Source organism: Gossypium hirsutum, chromosome D06, assembly GCF_007990345.1.
Source record: "Gossypium hirsutum isolate 1008001.06 chromosome D06, Gossypium_hirsutum_v2.1, whole genome shotgun sequence".
NCBI lineage: Eukaryota > Viridiplantae > Streptophyta > Magnoliopsida > Malvales > Malvaceae > Gossypium > Gossypium hirsutum.
The window spans coordinates 23,219,156-23,242,941 of record NC_053442.1 but is presented as its reverse complement, the minus strand read 5'-3'; positions in this window follow the sequence as shown (position 1 = coordinate 23,242,941).

Sequence of the window (23,786 nt, the reverse complement as noted above, 5' to 3'; positions counted from 1 at the left end):
ATATTTAAGTATCTATTATTTTTTTTATTTTGTGATCATTCTATTCCTATTTTTTTACATTAGTTTTAATATAATCAAAATGATTGCAAAACCCAGTTGTCAATGTTTTTAGTCTGCTTCCGAATAAGTCACCGTTTACATTGAATTTGACTTGACTAGTGATGATGGCCACAACCCACAACAACCAGTTTTTTATACAAATAATACAAAAAATTTAAAAAATATCAAAATAATACAAGCATTTTATTATGTACCAAAATGGTACAAACAGTAGTGGAGGGACTACATAGGCAGCACAAATGGTGCCAGTGGCAGAGACGGCACCAAAGGTGCCACTGCCACAGGCAACACCCCCTTTGTTCGTATTTTTTTATTTAAAGGTTTCATCTACATTTATTTAAAGGTTGAAAAATCTTGTTCTAATCAATGTCAAATAGAAGCAGTGTAGTAAAGTTAAAACACATTATTCTAATCAATAATCAATATCAAATAAATGAAGTGTAGTTTTATATGATTCCACTTGTGCAGCCTATACTATATTATTTTTTTGATAGGAATTTAGGTCCCACAACTCTAATAGTTTATTATATCAAGAAATTTCGTCACAAACTCACAAGTAAAACTAATTGTTTGGGTAATTAATTTGCACAAGAGGTTTTGATGATTTAGCTTGGAGTTTATTTTGGGTTGGATATATTGAATTAGTTTTGGGTGGTTTAATTTGAACCAGGTTGTAAAATTTTCGCATTTAAATTTTTAGGATAGAATATAAGATTTGAATTATTTTAGGATTTTGTTCACTTCAATTAAATTTTAGATTTGAATTGTTCGAATTTTAGATATTTTAAATTAATATGGATAAAAAGTTTTCGTATTAGCAACTTTTATGGTGAAAATGGAGTTGAAACAACTTAGAAGAGCAATGAAATGTACTAACTATTTAAAAGATTTTATTTAAGTCATTCGGTTGTGAATTTTTTTTCTAAAATATGTTCTGCTAGCGAGCTCCAAATAATGATTCAATAATCGGTACAGTGGATCAGTACCCATTGACGAGTAGAAGAACATATCTTAGATCCAAGTCGGTTTTACAATCAATGTCAGAGATTGGAGATAAAAGTTGTTTAAATTTTAGTTCGCAGATACGTGACGTCCAAAGCTATTTTATGAAAAAAAAACTAAACTATAAAAAAGAACGGGAAAGAGAGATTTCAATTGGTGCAGGTAGTGCGAAAGAGAGCCATATAGCTAATAGTCCAGTGACTTAAATGAAAGCTTTTGAATAGTTCAATGACCAAATTGTAACTTTTTTTAGTTAAGTGACCAAACCAAAAACTTACTCAGTTTGGAGACTAATTGTGTAGTTTGCCTTTAAAATTTTCTAGAAAATAATTACAATGCAGAAGAGTAAAAATCAAAATGTTAAAATTATTCTTCATAAATTTGGAATTTAGTTCTTATATTTTTATTTCTAAAATTTAGTCCTTATATTTTCAAATTTCAAATTTTAATTCAACTATTAACACTATTATTATTTTTTAAAATTTAAGTTCATTACAAAAATATTTTTTTAGTTGCATTGCTACTAAGCTTTTTTTTTTTTAAATTTCTTTTCAAAATATCATACCAACAAATTCAACAAAAATGTTTATTGGATTAACATTTGGACTTAAATTTTAAAATATGAAGAGTAAAAAGACTAATTTCCTGTAAATAAAAGTATAATAGCTAAAGTTAGAATTTGTGAAGAGTACAAAAAACTTATGGCACATTTTAACCAAATAAAAAAAATGAAACAAAAGAACTCAAAATGATTGTAAAAAGAAAAAAATCCTAGTTACATTCGAAGTTTTTTTCGTTTTCTCTAACTTACCTTCTCTCTAAAAAGAGTAAGGTCTTGCTTGTTTTTTTTTTTTTGCGGTGCGGCCAATTTTTGCTCCGGTCGCCGCCAGCCAGCCACTCCTTTGCATGGTCTCTTAAGTATAATAAGCTCAAATCTCACTCCTTTTCCTCAGTTTCTAGTCATCTTATTTAAGGTGATGTCCTTTTTTTTTTTTAGGTTTGTTTCCTCCATAGCAAGCTCCGATCTCCTTGTTAGATGCCCTTGTTAGATGCCATAGTCGCTAGTTTTTTTCATTGGTTGGAGTTCTATTCGTTCTTGGGTTTTGTCGCACCAAACACCTCATTTAGTGGTTAAGGCCACTTTATGGCCAATGGATCTCCTCCATCAGCACTCCTCAACTAGCTTTCATGATGATTAACAATGTCTTTTTTGGGTTAGTTAATGCATGGATTCCTACCAGAGGCATTCGTGTTGATAACGGGTATGATCGCCGTGCTTCTTGCATTTCTAGCTACCTATGGCGATCCCTTTTTCTCCCCCTCCTGTAGACCTATGCATGGGTCAGATAGCCTACCCGGCTTAACTTGAGCTAGGCTTAGACAAATATTTTTTACACCTCGAGTCAGGCCAACCAAAATTCAATTTGAATAAAAAATATTTTTAATTTAAATTAATTATAAATATATATAATATCAATTTAAAATATATTTAATATTTTATTAATTTTTGAATAGTAAAACGTGTTTTTTGGGTGGATTGTGCCGAGCCTAAAACAAGTTAAGTTTGATTTTTTTGGAACCAGGCTTCGACCTAGCCTGACCAGTGAGCACATTTACCCCTCAATGATGGTGACCTTGAGTTCGGCAAGGGGCTAGGGTTTCTTAACAATATATGATATTAGGCTTGGGTATTTTTGGGCCCTTTGTTTGTTTGTTTGTTTTTATAATTTGTATCTTGTTTTGAGCCTTTTAGGTGTTGTACATGATCCATTCTTTAATGAATGCTAAATGTTGAAATAAATCATTATTTGAGGCTTGAACTTGGTAACAACTCTCATATTAGGGCTTGAACTTTTTTGAGTTCAAGTTAATTCTTAAACTTGATAATTGTTCTCATATTGGGGCTCGAAATGGACAATTGCTCCCACATTTTAGGCTTAAACCTGTTTTTAATCAAAGTTAATCATTGAACTTGACAATGGTTCCTATATTAGGGCTTGAACTTGAGAAATTGTTCCTATGATCTATACTTTAAGATTTTCAAGAAAATATTAAGGATTAACTTGGACAAAAAAAAGTTTAGGCCCCAATGTAGGAACAATTTCCAAATTTAAGGACTAGTTTAGATAATAAAAAATTCAGGCTCCAATATCAAAATAATTACCAAGTACTTCAAACCCAAAAAATATCGAAGCTAAAAATAAAAATGTGTGATAATCAAGCGTGAGGACTTCAAGCATAGTGACATAAGTCATCATTTTATCAAAGCAAATGCTTTATTTAAAAGAAAATTTAAAACTATTTTTCGGTGGAATAGGATTACATGATCACAAAATGATCAAGAGAAATCCGGTCACATATGGCCGAAGAAAAAGAGCCACACACTTCCAATAAAAAGAAGCCTGATACAACTTTGCATGGAAGGTCCCAATCGACCTAGATGATAATATCTTAAATGGTCTAGCTAATAAGGTCTTTCTTGGAAAATGTAAAATATTGATTTTAAGCATTCATGTTTAAATCTCATCATATCTCATTATTATATATCAACCTCTAATTCTAACATATGTAGTTTGAATGTGTATATTTAATTCAAATTATTCTCCATCTGTGTTGTAATGTTTTCTTTCTACTTTAAAATTGTTTCAACATGTATTTATATTTATATTATACTTATGATCACTCTATATTTGTATAAAATAAAAGCCACAGATAACCAAACCAACAAGGCCACAAGCAACCTACAAAACATGACAAAGATCAAGATACAAAAAAATGAAACTAATAAACCCCAATCCACAGTCTTTATCTCCAAGAAAAAGCATGGAAGAAGCAGCTCTCATCTGAGATCGGCTGATGATGGTGGTAACCGAGAACGCTTTCATGACAGTCAATAAATACCACTAAATTTTGCACATCCATATCCAAATTTTATTTATAGCGCATCACTTGCCTAGCATCTTCTTCGCTTGAACATAACCAGGTGAGCTCTAGCATAGTCGAATTAGGATCGGGTTACTCTTTGTTTTTCTGTTTTTTTTTGGTCTCCTTGTTCCCAAAGAAAAAATTCATGATCTGGCCCGACTCGCCAAGTTATACAGTGAATACATAATTCGAAATTATTATTTTTGAATATTCACAAATTCTCAAAGTTTTGTTACTTTTAAATATATTTCTACGAATTTAAATTTACAATGATACATATAAAGAAGTTCGTTCTATACTATATATCAATTGAAGATTCATGGTAATGACGGGGTGATCATGACCAAGATTGGGTAAAACATCAGTTTCATGTTTAAGGGTTTGTTGACGATGCAAGTGATGCGATGGTTGTTAAATTATGGTTTCATCAAAGCTCTGCTTCGTGGAATTAGCATTTCCAAATGCTCGAAAATGGTATTAATCGGATTTATTTAGAAGTAGAAAAAGAGTGTTGTCAATCATGGATTGAATTTTAATACAATTGACACAAAGGATTATAATTGTAATAATCAGTAAATTTATTTTTCTTTCAAATTAAATACTTGAAAAAGATTATGAGTAGAAATAAGACTTGTGTATATAACAACCTAACATTAAAGTTTTTGACACACAATTCCAAAATTTTCACTTAAATCTTGAAAAATCATCATCTAGTGAAATTGTGATTTTGACCCCTCAATTATATTCAAATTATTTTAATTTGATATAATAACTATAATAAATAAAAATAAAACTCAAATTTAAAATCTCGAAATTTATAATATATCAATGATTGGCAATTAAACCAAATAATTAACACTCTTAAGTATTAAGATAGAAATTTTGAGATGATTTTTTCCCTTAAAAGATTATTTTAAACTTTAAAGTAACTAATTAGATAATGGTATTAATTATTTAAAGTAACTAATATATATATAACAATTAAATTCCAAATTTAAATATAATAAAAAATCTAAATTATAATTAGATTGAAAAACTGTATACCTACCCTTAATGATAAAAGGATAAGTATTTGATACACTGGCGTAAATAATATAAAAAAATGACATGTCTATTTTTTAAAAAAATATATATATCAATAATTTATTATACCTTTAGGGAAGAAGTCATAATTTTTTTAAGAAGGGCCAAAATTAAATTATAATTTTTACGATAGTAAAAATATAAATTTTAAAAAATTAAATCAAAATTTTATTATTTTTAAAGGAGTCAAAGAGTAATTTTATCTTTATTAATTTAAAATTTTAAAGGGTCAATTTCTATTTTAGATGGAGACTAACCCCTACCAACTACCCTAGATTCATCCCTATATATCTCTATAGGATACTTATATATACTTTAACCAAAAGAAAAATTGGGCGAATTGTCGAAACCATTTTTTTGGAATTTGAAAAATGGGTATCGATTTTGAAAATAGAAATGGGGAGTTCCCACCGACCTTTATTGAAGGTGTGATCGGATCACCTTGAAAATAATTTTAGGTCTGTGAATTTTGAGAAAACAGGTTCGGGAGTCGATTACGCACGAGGAAGGGTTAGCACCCTCGTGACGCCCAAAATTGGTACCGATTTGATTGTTTAATGTCTTAATGTTGAAATTTTGAGAAGATTTTAAAATACAATCTTTTTATTTTGAATAAAATGAATTAGATGGTGAGACTCACTTATTTCAAAGAAATAAATCGTCACACTCAGTAAGTTAGAGTGCAACATTTTAAATCCTCAAAATTAAGTTTATCTATTGACTTTTAAAACCTATGCACTTTGAGAAGGACGTCCGATTATTTGGGTTAAATGAAAGAAAACAAAACCTAATAAGTTAGGGTTCGATTTCACCAAATTCTCAAATATCGAACATTGCCTCTCTTTTTTAAATCCTCGTCTCGAGAAAATAACATGTCATATCCAATGCGTTAGGACACAACGCGTCAAATTCTCGAGAATGAGCCTCTATTTATGCGTTTTGATTAAAGCATATTCTCGATTATTTAGATTCAAGGAAGAGAATTGGAACCCAATACGTTAGCGCTCAATTTTCGAAGATTCCAAATGTCGAGTATTTGCTTTATTTGGAAAGTTTTTTGAATAAAACAATTTTGATACTTAAACGACATTAGACGTAATCTTTTAAAAAAAACGATTGAATAATAATATACAACGCGAAAGGATAATTCATAAACCACAATATATGTTAATGAACACAAACAATCGATAAATACCAATAAACAATGTCATACACATAAAGGCACTAATCTCACATCACATATAAATATTACGTCGACATACAAAAGATAAATGAGTTAATAGTCGATTTTAAAAGAAATACCAAGCACCGTAACATAAATTAAAGAATGAATAGCATAAAAGAAAATAAATTTGGAATCATCAACGTATAAATAATAAATTATACATAATTTCAAAATAAATGATTATTATGAAAAATTTAAAATAGATTAAAATAAAATCAAAATGAATACTATACGAGACGGTAACACAAATAAATTTTAAAGTAAATGTTGCATAGGATGAAAATCAAAGTAAGTAACATACTAAAGAATATGCATTAGTCCAAATAAGTATCATATATTAAATAATAATCTTAATACAAATAATAGTATACATAATAAAATATACAAAAAATCAAAATAAACAAGATGTATGATGAAATAGTGTTTAAAAAGTTATATATATATATACACGGGAAATTTTAAATAAAATAAATTAAAATAAACTAATTTTAAAATAACATATAAAATAAATGACTTAAACTAAATAGTATATAAAAATACATGAAAAAAAGTATTGAGTTTTTACAATTCTATAAAAATTACAGGATAACAAATAGCTAAATAAATTAATAAATAAAGCTTAAACAATTTAATTGAGTAAATAGGGATTAAACTGAATTTAAAACAAATTCAGAAAGAGAAAACGAAAATAAAACAGAGTTTGGGGGCAAAATGAAGCGCATGAATAACGTGGGGGACTAGTTGGGACATATTCCCCATCCTTCAAAACGCATAGAGCAGTATGGGCCAAAACGAGACAACATCAAAAAGGCAGGGCAAATTTATAAAATAAAGGAAAACTGGATTGAAACAACGAAACAAATCAGGGGGATTAATGGCGCAAATATTCCCTCAGAGACCCAAAACGCGCGGGTCTGGCCACGCTCGGGTCGGGTCATCGGTTATGGCCATTAAACGATGTCGTTTTGGAGTCACTGTGACAGACTCTAAACGGCGCCATTTTAGAACTGTTATAAAACCTTAAAAAATACCCTAAATGCTATTCAGCCGTCTCCATTCACAAATCAAACTAAAAAAAACCTAAACCATCTCCTCCTGCATGCGCCGCTCTGTGTATCGTCCATTCAAGGACTCTTCGGACCTAGCCCACATTCCGATGACGATGGAGAGGGCAAGGACCCGACCACAAGGTAACTTCCCTCCCTTTTAATCTTTGTTTTTCATTCTTTTATTCAAAAATGAATCAAAACCAAAACCGAAAAGAAAACCGAAAAAGAAAAAAGGAAAAAGAAAACGGAAGAAGCAAGAGAGCGATTCAAAAATCACCTTTTTGATTTTTTTGTATTGATTTTTCTGATACAATATGTGTGTTTTTTCCCCCTCCTTTACAAAATCTGGAAATATGGCTTTATAACCGAAACAAAATCAATCCAAAAATACAACCAATATCTTTTTTTTCTTTTTGCCTGTCTGCTTGTGTGCGTTTGTTGCATTGCTGCGCAGGTACAGTCGTACGAGGGCTATGCGTGGAGAGGCAGGCGCGCGTGGGAGGAGCGCGCTCGTATAGAGGCTCGGGCTCACGCACGAGAGGGGGGCTCGTACTCGATTGCGGCGCGGCAACTGCTGCAACCTGCTGGGGTTTTTTGGTGTTGGGCCTAATCCAGTTTAGGCCAATGTTGTAACCAGGTTAAGTTTAGCTGATTTGTAATTAGGGTAGTGGAATCTGGGCTTGTTTTTGTAATTGGACTTTTGGACATTTTTTATTTTTATATTGGTTTTATTTTACTAACGGGCCGGGCAAATTGAGCCTATTACACGAATGAATAGCAATGGGAATATTGATGTGATAATTTCCATTTTATTCATTGTGTGATAAAATAAATATAATATATAAATGTCTTGTCTTATATGAGTGGGAAAAGGCAATTAATATTCATCCAAATTAAACATAGATGTTGAAATAATCCAAGACCCAAAAGACACCGAGTCTCTCACGAAGTTATTGCAAAGCTTTTGGTAACAGTGTAGAGTGAGCCAAAATAATCAACCACCACATTACTTTCGCCATAAATCTGTTGTTCCTAAGAGCTGACAAGCGGCAGCTAATCCTATAATCAACCCCCACTAATAATTAAAGATGCACCCTTTTTAGTTAATTCTAAATTCATTTTGATTCAATTTAATCATAAAAATTAATAATCATAGAATGTATCATTATGTTTTGGGTTTACTTAAACTCTCTAAAACTTTCAAGGGTTCAATCAAAACTTTTAGAAAATTTAAAGATTTAATTAGAATTTTCAAAAAAATTTAGAATTTAATAAGATTTTTAAAAAATATTAAAAGGATTATTGAGTATTTCGGGGTTTAATTAAAATCTTTAATACTTTTTAAAGGCTCTATTAGATTTTCTTTTTGAAATTAAGACTTAATTAAAATTTTAAAAAATATAATTAACTTTTTCCAAAGTTTTGGGGGTGGGAGGGGCCAAAGCCCCTTCTGCCTCTAAGGAGATTTCCTAAAAGTTAATAATTTAATACAAATTAATCTAAACTCGGACAAATAAGTTAAAATTATTTAAATATAATGTGATTAGAACTCAAAATTATAATAATTTAAATGATCACAAAGTAGAAATGATTCTAAAATTTTAAAAATTAAAATCTATTTACCCATGGCCATGGTAGGTTTAAGGTAAAATAAACCAACCCTTTAAATTAAAGCAAAACCTAATAAGTTTTGGGAGAAAAATAAATGGTTTTTGCAACCTTTTATTACTTTGCTGTCATAATCTACCATAACTCAATAACCTTTTCTTGCGATTAAAAGTTGTAAAATTATGAAAGAATTAATTTATGAAAATTGCGAGTTTTTATATTTTTTATTATCTGTTTGTCTTATTATTTGACCAATATATCTTAATTATTTATTTACATTTTTTTTAATTTTAAGCGACAAATCTCGAAAGTATAATTGAAAATAAGATTAATTCAAGTAAGGATAATTTTAAAGAATGCTAGTTTTGGGTTAGTAAAATTAAGTAAAGACTATTTTGAAGATCTTTTAACATGATCAAGTTTTCTTATTAAAGATATTCGTTTTCTTTAGAAGATTACAACAAGAAGATCTAGACAAGTTTATTCCATCTTGAAGACTATATCAAAGATTATCTTTAAGGAGATAACAATTTACATTGATTGTAGTTTTACTGGCCATTATATGTTTGATTTATGGAGGATACAGGGATCGTTTATTTTGTTCAGTTAGAAACTTATTTTTGTGCAATTTTGATGTAAGTATTGTTTATTTTGCAATTAAACTTGCATTTAAGGAGGAAAGTATTAATGGGAGAATGATTTATATTGTGTATAAGAGAAATGTTGCAATTTGATCAGTAAATTAAATCTAAATCATCTCTCGTACAAATTAACTTATAATTGATTATTCTCTAAGTAAAACTTAATTGACTGTATAAATAAACTCCTATGTACATTTCTATTTGTATAGTTAGTAGTAATCAACTTAACCATATCTAACATTCAATAAGCTAAATTATGTAGGAAGTCAATGAGCCTTTCCACCAATGGGAAAAGTTATAGACCCTACATTTTAGATACCAACGTTGATGATAATTAATGGTAATTAGGACCAAAGTAATTGAATTTAGCTTTGAAATAATTTTAGAATCATTCAATTCGGAGTTGGAAACCCCACTTTTCACAATCAAATTGAAAAAAAGAAAGAAAGAAAAAGAAAAAGGGAAACAAGTTGAGTATATAACCAATAAACATTGGATGCTTTTCAGAAAAATCTGGCAATTAGTAATTAAATTCCAAAAAAAGCAAAACGTATTATTTAGATCTAATTAATAATGAAAAAATTAAAATGAAAAAATTAGACTAAATTGTGAGTAATGTAATTTAAACACAAAAATACATCAGATTAAAAATACTAGCTAAATACAATTATTTATCATAGTGTTATCATCAATTTTGTATTGGTGTTGACTTAATTTGTGACACCAACTCAACAAAAATATTATTAATACTATAAATTCTATCACACGCGTATACTTGTGTAAAAGTAACATAAATAAACAATAAAACGTATGGTTTGGAACTAATTATACAACTGATGTAGATAATAAATTATGTATATTAAAACAAAAATGTATAAAATATATTAAAAGAAAACTTTAGTTGAGTGGTAAATATAAGGTTTTAACAATCCAATTAGTGTGAGTTTAAATCTAACCATATCCATATTTTAATTGGTTTTTGTTAAAATGAAAAGACTAAAATACATTCGAATAATATAACTTTTTTTCTAATTATGGAAGAACATTCTTATAATTTCTTGACCAAGTTGGTGACCCAGTTGAGGGTGACACCAACTTAGTCAAGGCAACCGGGTCACCAACTCAATCAGAGGCTTAATAAATAGTATAAATATATACAATATATATACTTATTAAAGTTTCGTAAACTAAAATTTGTTTTAGCTGAAATGGTAAAAGAAAAAGTTTTATATGCATAGTATATTTTGTTCAAACCTCAATACAACTTTTAATTTTTTATAAAAATATAAAAAAATCACAAAATTATATAACTTAATTTGCAAATAAAAAAGTTTTTGGTAGTTCTTTAACTGAGTTGGAACCAGGTTGATGGGTAACATCAACTCAATAATTTTTTTTTTATAAATAATAAGTATAGATATATAACAAATATATCACTTAAGGTTTCATAGAAAAATAAAAAAAAAATGTTTTAGTTTAAACAAGAAATGGAAAAGTTTTATATGTTGGTGTTCTTGGTTCAATTGTCATTATGAATTTTTTTTTAATTTATAAAAATATAAAAAGACAAAAACACCCATATAATCATTTTACTTACGTAGCAAATAAAATAAATTTTTTTGTAATTCTCCAATTGAGTTGGAACCTAGTTGATTTATTGGTTGTTACTTTTTTATAATTAATAAATCATACTGTCGAAATCATGTAAAATTTCAATTAATTATATTTCTTCAATAATAAATTTGTATATTAGTCAAAGACTTAAAGTGGTTGTTTTTTTTAATCACATAGTTTTGGGAATATAAAGGTGAAAAAATAAATGAAATAATAAAGAGATTGGATTTGAATATTGATAAAGACAGTAAAATGAGAATTAGATGAAATAATAAATAATAGCAAGTAGGCTAGTGTTGTTTCGATGTTTACCATTAAAAGGGAAATGCAACTTTTTACCAGAAATATTAGATTCCTATTTAAAATGACAACCCAAAAGTTGGAAATTCCCGTGTCAATCCAAAACTTCCAACACCTAATTAATTAATTCATTCACTGCCCAAACCTTCTTTACCATAAAATTTTGGTTTAATTCTATTTTCAGTCCCTCAAATATTTCGGATTAGTTTTTAAATAATTTAAAATTTCTAGTATGATTATCAGTACCATTAGTTTATTTAATCAAAATGGTTTGCATATGAAATTAATATAGCTGATAGTAAGTAATTTTTTTAAACTTCCATCAAAATTGTAAGAAAGCTTCTAGTGTTCCAAAATCTTCACTTCAATTTTCGTTCCTTTTTTAACTTCTTTTAAAATTTGCTTACTAAAAATGTGAATAATTAGACTAATATTTTTAAATAAGAAAAGATAAAAAAAATGATAGTTTAACGTTTTATATATACTAGTTTCTAATGGTACAAGCATTATATGTGATTTTACGTGTTTAATTTTTTATAAATTAAAAATAAATAATATATTATACATAACATAATTAATGTAAATAATATTTACAAGGAGAAGCATATTTTTGTTTGATTCAAGTTCAGGTGCCAGCCCTTTAGGAGAAGATAGTGTTGATCATAATAAAGAGGATGATGCTTTGAATCATAGTAATGTTGTTGTTAACTTCGACAATAATGTTATTCTTGTGAATGATGATGATAATGATGATAGCGATAACCTTACTCCTTTTGAAACAGACACTATGATGGCTGCAATGTCCGACGATCTTCCTTCTATCCCCTCATCCTTATCTGCTTCAAATAATCAAGCTTTAGCCATTATCTCGCGCCCAATCAACCTTGGTTTTAATCCCTTATAATCCCTATTCTGGAATTTGGTTCATTCGCAACAAATATAGAAATTGATGATTCCATTTGAGCCCAATTCTCTACCCTGTTTACTAGAGCCATAGATTAACTTCAACAATGGTGGGCTAATAAACAATTTGAACAGATTGAAGGGCTTATAGCTAAACTCCCTACTCATTTTCTACCCAGAAATGTCTACCTCAATCCCAAAGCTTATGTAATGGCTTCAATCCAACCTACTGATAATAGACTAAGATTCATTAGACTGCCAAACACTGAAGTCACCTTCACCAATTGTCGTTTCCTACTTGATGACTCTTTTGACCAAGCAGAATCCTATCATATTGGTGCTTTGCGAGGAATGAAATATGACTACCCCCGACAATTTTCCCTCTCTGAATACTTTCACAAATGCAAGGATTCTTGGAAACTTTGTTTCAATTTTGTTAACTTTGCTCTTTATGTTGATGACCAAAATATTGAAGGTTTCCTTGAGGATATTAATATTGAAACCACTGTTGCTTCCAATCCTTTTGATACTGCTAATCTTGATAGAGAAAATACAATTCTTGTGATCGAGTTGGAACCTAAAGATGTCTTAAATCATAAGAACTTCAATCCTCACGGATTGTCTCAACAATTTCCAAGCGAAGGTGGCTATAGCTTGAATCAAGAATATGACTCTGATGCCTCCTGGGATCAATCTAAACCAAGGAAAAGGTGTACTCTAGAAGTTTCTGATTAGGATGCCCTCTTTAGTTGATCTCTTTGAAACTGAAGCAAGCATGGAAGCTATGACCATTGTTAACTATTCCTTGAAGGTTTATTCCTAAAAAAGAGTCCTCCTCCTACTCGTAGAAGATGTCCCCCCGGAAGATGAATTGAATTCCAACATACCCTCCCAAGTTGTTGTTGTTGATGCTCCTTCTCAACATTTTCAAAATCTTATCGTTGATGATCATATTGTAGCTTTCAACTTGCAATCCCCCTGTCCCTTCGTTAGTTGTGTTCTGGTGCCCTACGTGTAGTATATTCAATTCATATACTTGTATTTTTCAAACAAATTGGTTTAATAATAAAATTAATTAATTACATTAATACCTTTTGTATTTTTCCTCAATTATTTAGGCACGCAAAGCAAAATGGAAGCAAATATTGGCTTACTAGTTATCTAACATCTAACTAATACTAAGTGGTATTATGTGATCGAATTGTAATACGGAAAGACAACTTGTATTAGTAGATGAATCTAAACATGTCCTTAGTCTAATCAGAAATGAGTAAACTGATTGAAAGATTAATATGCCTTCTATCAAGTTCAATTGGGGAGAAAATTTATTTTGAGTATCGGAGTGGATGACCCCCAAAAGATAGAGACATAGATGTGACCAACTGAATTAACAATACATCGGATAGGACCCGTATAGAATAGATCTTTGATTCGTTTATGGATTTATTCACTTGTGACATACATAGTGTGGTATAACTTATTCTTGAGTGGATGATGAACTATGTATGTGTGACTCATATACTTTGATGTAAGTAAAAGCCTAAGTTCAAATAGATAAGAAATCAAAAGCTGGTTTGTTGAGCAAACGACTTCTACAGTATGTAACATCATTAAAAATAGTGGAATTCATAGCTTAGGAAATAGGTAAATGATATCCTCTCATTGGCATTACAAGAAAGATGAAAAGTACATATGGTCATGATAAATGACATTATTACTATTTGATAGTAATTGACTTTTCATGAAGAAAGATATAATGGTTACCATAAGATAAAACATGATAATATTAGGAGAACAGATTTATCCCAAAGAGATTAAGGATATCCTATAAGGGTAGCACACTTATGACAAGGAAATTGGATGAACATTGATTAAGTAGCTTTTGTAATGGTATGTAATAAGGGAGAGCTCAGTCATGATACTATAGTGGAATTACTTCATGACTAAATAAGTTTATGATTAATAGGTGAAATGTTTGAACTTAATTATAAATTATTTGAGCCCTAATGACATATGTTCAATTTTTCCCTCCGCTAGCTCGTTGAAACCAGAAATGAATTGTATGTAGAATCAAATAAACATAAATAAATAGAACTGATAAAGTCAGAGAAATGGGTCACATTCCCAAATGAATGTGTTTTCTCACTGAGTATAGAAATGACTTGAGAATTAATTTAAGTTTTTTGAATTATTATTTAATTAATAATTGAAGTTTGAAGATGGAATTAAATTAATTAGTTTTTGTGAATTTGTTGAATATGAAACTTAAATCTATTTTCTCATAGATGCTTTTACAGTAAAGTTGCCATGACTTTTAATGAAATTAGAATTGAGTTGAGAAAATTATTGAATTGGAAATTTTAATTTATCCAAATAAATTGATTAATAAATAATATTTATTTGATCCCACCTCGAAAATCAGCGAATCTGAGAAGGTGAGTAAAGTAGGTATGTAAGCTGTTGGCACATTGTGGTAACATAATCCACCACCCTATTGACCTGATGGCAAGTTAGAGTATTGTCGCATACTAGCGTTAAAGCATCTACCTATTAGCGGTATATAAGGAATTGATCGTATGATGTTTCCAAGAGAAGAAAGATTACACCCAAGAGAGTGTGCGTCTATGAATGGGGTACGCCCTTGAGTTTTCCTCTAACAACTCTGGAAATCTTAGTATAAGGAAAAGAGAGCTGGAAAATGAGCTCATGGCAATCCAATCAGAGCTTTCCTCTAACAACTAATTGGAAAGAGAAAGGTGAAATCGAAAGGATCTAGCACAACTGGAGGTACAAGAACACCTTTATTGGTTGAAAAAATCTAGACTACAATGGCATTATTCGGGAGGCGGAAATACTAAATTCTTCTACTTAACCACTAAGAAGACAAGAGTGGTTAATATAATTGAACACATCTTTGACCCTTTCTCTAATTATTGGGTTAATGAGCTTGACTCCATCAAACAAGGTTTTATTAATTATTTTATCAATCTTTTTTAGAGGCCTCCTAACCACGTGCATGCATGCATATAAAACAAATGATTTTATAAAGCAAATTTAAAGTGTGGTTTTACTGCAAGTGTATAGGTCAGTTGTAATATTTATAGTTCCAATGGAGTATGAAGTATTCCAAGGAGTCGGACCCAAAAGAGATGGCGATTGAGTGATAAATAGAGTACACTATAGAGTCTAAGTGGCTACTAGTATGATTTTATAGTACAAAAAATCATAACAAGAAAGTTTTGCGAGAAAATTAAATATGCAAATATAAGGACCAAATTATAAAGAGTGGAAAACTATGAGGTTAACCAATAAATGACTAATGGTGGTCGGTTGATTTTGATTTGGTTCGTCGGTCTTTGAATGAGGGATTTAAATCGCTTAAATTACTAAGTGACTCAATTTTATCTCTCGATCTCAATTTTACCAACTTGGACAAATTAATCTATTTTATCTCTTGATCTCACCTGTTAATCGGGGGCTAATGAATTGGTGCACAACAAGATTACCTCTCAAACTCACTTTTCTAGATATTCCCTTAGGGGCATTAATTCCTAAGTTTTTAGGTCTATTCGATTTAGTCCAATTTATTATAATTTCGTCCCCTGTCCAAAAAATTAACTTACCCATATCTCCATCAACCAACCCCCTTTAAGGTTTAGCTAATCATGCTAAAAATAAAGCTAATGGACATGAAAATGAAAAGCAAAGAAGCCCTTAAAGTAAAGATTAAGAAAAAGATAAAAGTTTGGATTTTTATGTAAGAAAACTTAAAGAACATGAAACTAAAGGCATTCAACAAGAAAATCTAAAGCAATAAACATAAAAGGAACATACTTTAGCCAATTTAAAGTAAAAGAAATTGAAATGTATTAAAATAAAACTAGAAATGTTTTACAACCAAGGTATAGGGACTGAAAGTGAAAATAAACCTAAGCTACAGTGATAACTAACTTAACTAACACTAAGAACACTAAAAACAAGAATGAAGTGCAGAAAAATAAACTTTAAAATTAAGAAAAGAGAAGAGAAAATAAAAACCCAAGAAAATTTACAGCAAAACTAAGAGAAAACCTAGAGAAACTAAAACTAAAAACTAAACTAATGTGTGTCTCCTCTCTCCTCAGCCACAATTGGTTGTTTTAAGCTGATGGCTGATGAAATTTCGTAGCCAAAATTGCCTTTACACAGGTCTTGTGTGATTGGTGTGTCAGGTGGATAAAGACTACCCTTTTGTCCAACTTTGTCCCCTCATGATATTGGTATTGTGATACCCAAGTAGAGGATATCATGATACCTTGGTCAATTTTGAACATGGGGGTCTTCTTTGAGGGTGGATATCGCGATACCCAAAGTGGATATTTCTATACCACTGAAGGGTAGTCTCCAATCATGAAGTCTATTAGAGGTATCGTAATTCCAATGTTTAGATATCGTGATATCCTTTCCTTTGGTGTCATTTTCACTAGTTTTCAACCTCTAACATGTCCCTATACCACTCAACCACATGTTAGGGCCCTCAATAACACTATTGGGAAAATTAGGTCACAAAAATGAGTAAAGACGAGACATTTACACTTATTAACTTAAAATTTAAAAAATACAAAAAACTACGAAAAAGATGCTACTTTGCTTGAGAATAAGTTCCTTAAGTATACCAGGAAAACTTAATTTTCCATATCAAATTATGGCAAATCATCGCTCTTAGCTAGGAATCTCCTCTCGATCTCATCCTAAACTAAAAGATACCATCTAAGCTCTCTTCTCAGTCTCACCTAGGCATATAGATCTCCTCTCGGTCTCACTATTTGACATAATTATATTGAACTATCTAAGGATAAACTCTGCTCTCGGTCTCATTTATCTAGATTTTCCACTAGAGGCGTCAATTCTAGCGTATTAAGCATTTCGATATAATCGAACAATCAACTAATCAATAATAAACATTAACTTTAACTAAAAAATAACCAATCAACCAACCATCAAACAATTTAGCACTTAATAAAGCTTAACAGCCAAATAGACATTTCATCAAACAATTTATATGCACAATATAAAGATAAGGGTAAGAAATGCTTGTTTAGATGTGAAAACCAATAGAACCCAATAGCTTGATCCATCTTCATTTACAAAAATCTTCAACAAGACAGAAAGCAACAAAAATAAAATCTATTCTAAAAAGAAAAGGGAAAACCTAATCTAAAAATGAAAAAGAAAAAAGAAAAGAACCCTAACCTAAAACTATGAAAACTAGAGAAAATATTATTAACCAACAAAATCTTAAAATCTAAGGCTTATAATGCAATATTTGTAGTCCACAAACATTTAATCTAACAATGACCATTATTCCCTTAAATGAAAAAAATACTTAAGCTTGTTGGACATAAAATTGCCCTTGCAATTTTTATTGGTATCATGATACCCAAAACCGTATCGAGCTTAGACATCTTAAGGAGTCTTGGTATTGCGATACCCATCATTGGAGTTGGCCTTAATTTTCTTTACTTCATCACTATCTAGGGTATCACGACTTCCATGACCTCAGTGTCGTGATACCCACTCTGAATGAGGTTTTCTTCGATTTTTGGTCACATCGTATCTCTACACCAACTCAATCACATTGTTAGGTTTCTCATTGCACGGTTGGCCAATTTAGGTCTCAAAATGGTATAAAACTAAACAAAAACATTTAGTAATGATTAAAACTAAAAATTGACAAATACATATAAAAGATACTTAAATTTCTTAAGCATAAGCTCCCTAAGTGTATTGGAGAGCCTAATTTGATGTATCAAATTACAACAAATCACCTGTAATTATGTCGACACTGATAGATATCTCATGGTGAAGCAATTCTTCTAATAATTACAAGAAAAAGCCTTCAATTAGTACATTGATCTTAAGCCTGGAATGATTATTAGTTGGGATTAACTTGAGCAAGAATTTCTCAATCTATTCTACAACACTTGTCACATAATTAGCACATTTGAACTTACAAACTTATGCCAATGGAAAGATAAGTCAATCATTAATTACATATACTACAAGATGAATCTAAGTTTAAATTGCAAAGAGAAATTATTTGGGTCCTTTGCTAATGCTACATTCTTCAGGGCATCCTAAAGTCCTATGAATAATTAGATACTCGAGCTCATGACATGGAGATAAGTACGAAAAATTATGTGGATTAAGAATCTTCAGATTAAGAAATTCAAAAGGGGGGAATTTGAGCTGATAATGATGTTGGGATCTAGTACCCTTAGTGTAGTTATTACGTCTATGTATTTGTAATTTTTTGAACAAATTGGTTTCATAAAAATCCATCATTATGATTTTAATATCTTTTGTACATTGTCCTTAGGCGGTTTTCGCATGTAAAGTAAAATGAAAGAAATTATTGACTTATTGATTGTCTAATGTATAATTAATACTAAGTTGCATTATGTGGATGGATCATAATGCGAGAAGACAACTTGTACTAATAGAAAATCTTAACACATCCTTAGCCTAATTGAAATTAAGAAAGTCAATTGAAAAACTAATATGTCATCTATCAAGTCTAAATAAGGAGATACCTTGCCTTAAGTATTAGAGCAGATGACTCTTAAAAGGCAGAGACATAAGTGTGACTGTCTAGACAAACAGTGCATTAGATAGGACCCCAGTAGAATAAATTATAGATTCGTTTATGGATTTATTCACTTGTGACATTCATAGTATGACTTACCTTAATCCTGAGTAAGTGATGGAATATGTGCGCGTGACTCACATGCTCTGATGTATTGATAGCCTGAGTTCAATTGGTAATAGGACCAAAAGTTAGCATGTTGGGTATATGATTGTAGTAGAAAAAATATATGTTTTCTCCCTACTTATTGTTTAAATTGTTCCCATTTACTTACCCTTAGCATATATTTTAGCATGATCAGTTTAGTAAATTGCATTTTATAACTCAGTGAATCCTAGCCTATTTCATCTTTAATTTTGCTATATTTCTACACTAATGTCGTTACATGAGTTAAATCCAGATTACGTCCGAAATTGTCACCGCAGTTGACAGATATCTGTAATGTTGCTGCACAAGTTAATTTTAGATGGTATTCAGAATTGTTTCCGTAGTTGACAGCTGTCTGATAAGAGCCAACCATGAGTGAGCTGTCCAATCTAGTGTAACTATCCTATATGAACAAGGATAGAAGAATCCAGAGAGAAAGACACCTGTACTCTTGAGAAAAACATAAAAGGATAACGTGAAAAGAATGAAAGGAGGATTCCTGATGAAGAGATCTAAGTGCAGAACAAGGGGAAATGGATAGATTCAATCGAGTAGCCTAGGAATAGTATTCTCCATTCGATTCTTTCTCATTTCTTGAAAATGCTAGTGATTATTCTATGTTTTCTACTGTATGGAAGTACAATGAATGCATTGTTAAATGTTATCTTATTAAATATTATTTTTGTTGTTTAATCTTGGGGGTTTGAATCTTCTAAACACGGAAGAGTTATTGCAATCACTAACACTAGAAGCTGCAGTGACAGTTTGAGCTAATAAGCTTTTCAGCTGAAGTTGAGTAAGGACTAAAGGACTTTAGTCCACTTGTTCTTAATAGTGCCCCATTGCCATCATCGGAAGGTGAGGTTAATGTGCATGGTTAAGTCTCAGATTAAACCAAATAGTGGCATTTGGTAAGATATACATTAATTTTATTGCATCGACAATCACCTATCTTTTATACCTTGTGAACACTTAGTATTCTGCTGAAGATTCATGTTGAGTATCCCAATTTATCATCATCATATTTTATTTCAATGTTTTCAAGTTATTTTTCTGACAACTATCCTCACAATTTATCTCATTTCTATCTAGATATTGCACCGACATTAATAGACAAAAGACAGCCATCCTTGTGGGATCGATATCCGACAGACTCACATTTGTCTACTATATTTGCATTAACAGTGTACGCTTGCACATTATTGCTATGATGTTATTAGTCAATCAATTTTTTCGCGCCCTTACCGGGGATGATGTTTGTTTGATGTTTATTTTTGTTCTTGTGTGTCTTTGTACTTTGTTTCCCTATATAATATTTAGTATTCACTAACTTGTTTTTTCTTTGTTCCTATTTTTCAATTTCATCTTAGGTGTTTTATGACTTGAAGCAATTCAGATTTTCTTGCCGAATTTGATCCAAAAATTGAAAGAACTATTCTGAGATGGCTTCGAGAACAAAGAAATATGGATTTACCAAGAGACAATGCAGTTATACCCCCGATACAAAAGCAAAACAATCATAACCCAGTGTTGCCACAAAATGCTTACATCCACAATAGAACCATACGAGATTGTGTAGTACCTATTTTGGATGATCTACAACCAGGATTTGTTAGACCAGCAATTCAAGCTGAGAACTTTGAACTCAAGCCAGTGATGTTTCAAATGTCGAGCTCCAATGGCCAATATGTTGGACTACCACATAAAGATGCGAGAGAACATATTAAATCCTTTTTATTGATCTGTGCTTCCTTTAGTCAACAAGGCGTTCCTGATGATGTCTTAAAGATGTAATTATTTCCCTATTCCTTACAAAGGAGAGCTCGTACTTGGTTTCTTGAACTATCTGCTGGATCAATCACTTCTTGGAATGCTCTCGCCACACAGTTTGTGTTGCAATTTAACCCACCAAAAATGAATGCTCGTCTTTAAAACGATATTACTACTTGCCATCAGCTAGATGATGAAAATCTTTACACCACATGGGAACGTTATAAGTCTTGGCTTCGACGTTGTCCCATGCACATCATTTAACTAGAAACACAAATTGAGATTTTTTATAGTGGTTTGAATTCACATACAAGGAATCTTAGCGACGCATCAGCCAATGGACCGTTACTGGATTGTACTTACAATAATGTTGTGAGAATTCTTGAAGAATTGCTCAAAATGATTACCAATATCCCATCTCTAGAGCTGCACAAGCAAAGGCTACTCTAGGAGTCATTGAATTGGATGCAATATCCGCGTTAAGTGCCCAAGTCTCTTCACTCACAAACATGATTAAAAATATGCAATGGACGAGTGACTTTGCACCTATACAGGTTGCTCAACAATTGGATATTCTTACCTTTTGTGGCAAAATTTGTGGTGACAAGCATAGTTATGAAGATTGTCCACAACGTGCAAAAAGTGCATGTTATGTCAGTATTAATTGCAACAACTCTTATGGAAAATCTTCCAACAACTCTGCACGCAACGAACAGTTGGGACAATTGTTCAAGGAAATTCATCTTCTATTCAAGCATTGGAGGCACAATTGGGTCAGCTTGCTTCAAATCAGAATACTCAACCATAAGTCTCCTTACCAAGTGACACCGAAAACCCCAGCCCGAAGGGAAAGAGCATTGTAAAGCTATCACTCTTAGGAGTGGTAAACAAACTGGTGAGCCAGCTATTGATTCTACTGTAACATCCCCAAATATTGATGCTGAAGAGCTTGTTGATATACCAAACAAATAAGTACCACCAACTGTCGCTCATATGCCTTATATTCAACCCTCAAAATTGTGGACGCAACCAAAGGTATCGCCACAACTGGATGCCTTTCCACCTATACCATTTCCACAAAGATTCAAGAGGAATGAAAATGATAAACAGTATCAACAGTTTCTGGATACACTGAAACAACTACAGACCAATATTCCTTTAGTGGATGCTCTGGTACAAATTTCGAGTTAGGGGAAGTTTATGAAAGACTTCTTATCCAAAAAGAAAAAAGCTCACTGATGTTGAAACTATTACACTCACAGAAGGCTGTAGTGCTGTCTTGACTAACAAGTTACCCCCTAAATTGAGAGATCCTGGCAGCTTTACCATTCCATATTTGATTGGCAATCAATATTTGGGCAAAGTTTTATGCAATTTTGGAGCTAGCATCAACCTCATGCCACTATCTACTTTTAGAAAGTTGAGAATTGGTCATATGAAACCCATTGCAGTGACATTACAATTGGCTGATCGATTTTTACCTCAACCTAAAGTGCAAATCAAAGATGTTTTATTTCATGTGGATAAATTCATTTTTCCAGCTGATTTTATCATACTTGACTAGGAAGCAAACAATGAGGTTTCCATAATCTTGGGATGACCATTTTTAGCCACCAGCCAAACTCTCATTGATGTTTATAAATGAGAACTCGCCATGTGACTGAATGATGAGCAAGTTACCTTCAATGTCTTTGAATCTGTTCATCACAAAGATAAAGCAGAGTGTCATACTTTCGATGTGCTCGATGATTTGATTGAGGAAGAATTCAACAACCAAAGTACAGTCAGTGCTGAAGAAATTGCAGTGACATCTGAGGCTGAATCCATAGACAACTGTGATAGCACGGTTGACGCTAGTACTATTGAAGCCAAGCATAGATGGCAAATTAAGTCCTTAGACCTAACCAATAGAACCACTTCAATTTTCAAACCATCAATTGTAGAAGCTCCTACTTTGGAATTGAAACCACTACCTCCTCATCTTAAATATATCTTCTTGGGTGATTACAATACTCTTTTAGTTAAGCACTATTGGGGGTGAGCTTATGGAAACCTCAGTGTGAGTCGAACCATTATTTAAACAAACATGAATATCGAATACAGTGAAACATATTAGCATCAACAAAAGAAAACAGAACCATCATAGGAATTTCATATCATTACATAGCCATTACCAAATTGATGTCAAACGGTGTATGAGTATAGGTCATCATTCATTCGAGTAACAATCATTAATTTCGATCCCATTTAATGCAACAAAATACAATACGTAGCATAAATAAATAATATTTGAATATGTCGTGCAGATGATGCAATGCAAAAAGGTTCCTACTCCACGGAGCTCCTCCGTCAACCAAAAAATCTCAACCTAATGCATATGCAATATGTCACACAATCTCGTACATAATTATATCTCAATACTTTTCACATTCATTTGACATGCTTAACATGTCCTCAATAATCACATAATTTCAATAAATGGAAACAGTGTTCCAATCTTTCAAATTACCATTGTATTGGTATCAATCAATATCGTTCAATTTCACATACTTTACGGATTTTCATTATGCATAAATAGCACTCAGTACACAATATAACAAATATCTCATGCGTTTAAGTCATACATAATCTTAATATCTTAACACATTATATTATCCAATCAAAAATTCTCATATCTCATAACTCAAATATGCAATTACAAACTCAATTAAACATTCATACTATTAAACTAGCAATTTTGCCAAAATATCAATCTTTTAAGGATCGAAACATACCTAGTTCGACCACTCACAAAATCAATAATTTGGCTATTAAGTCAATCCAATCAGCAAGCT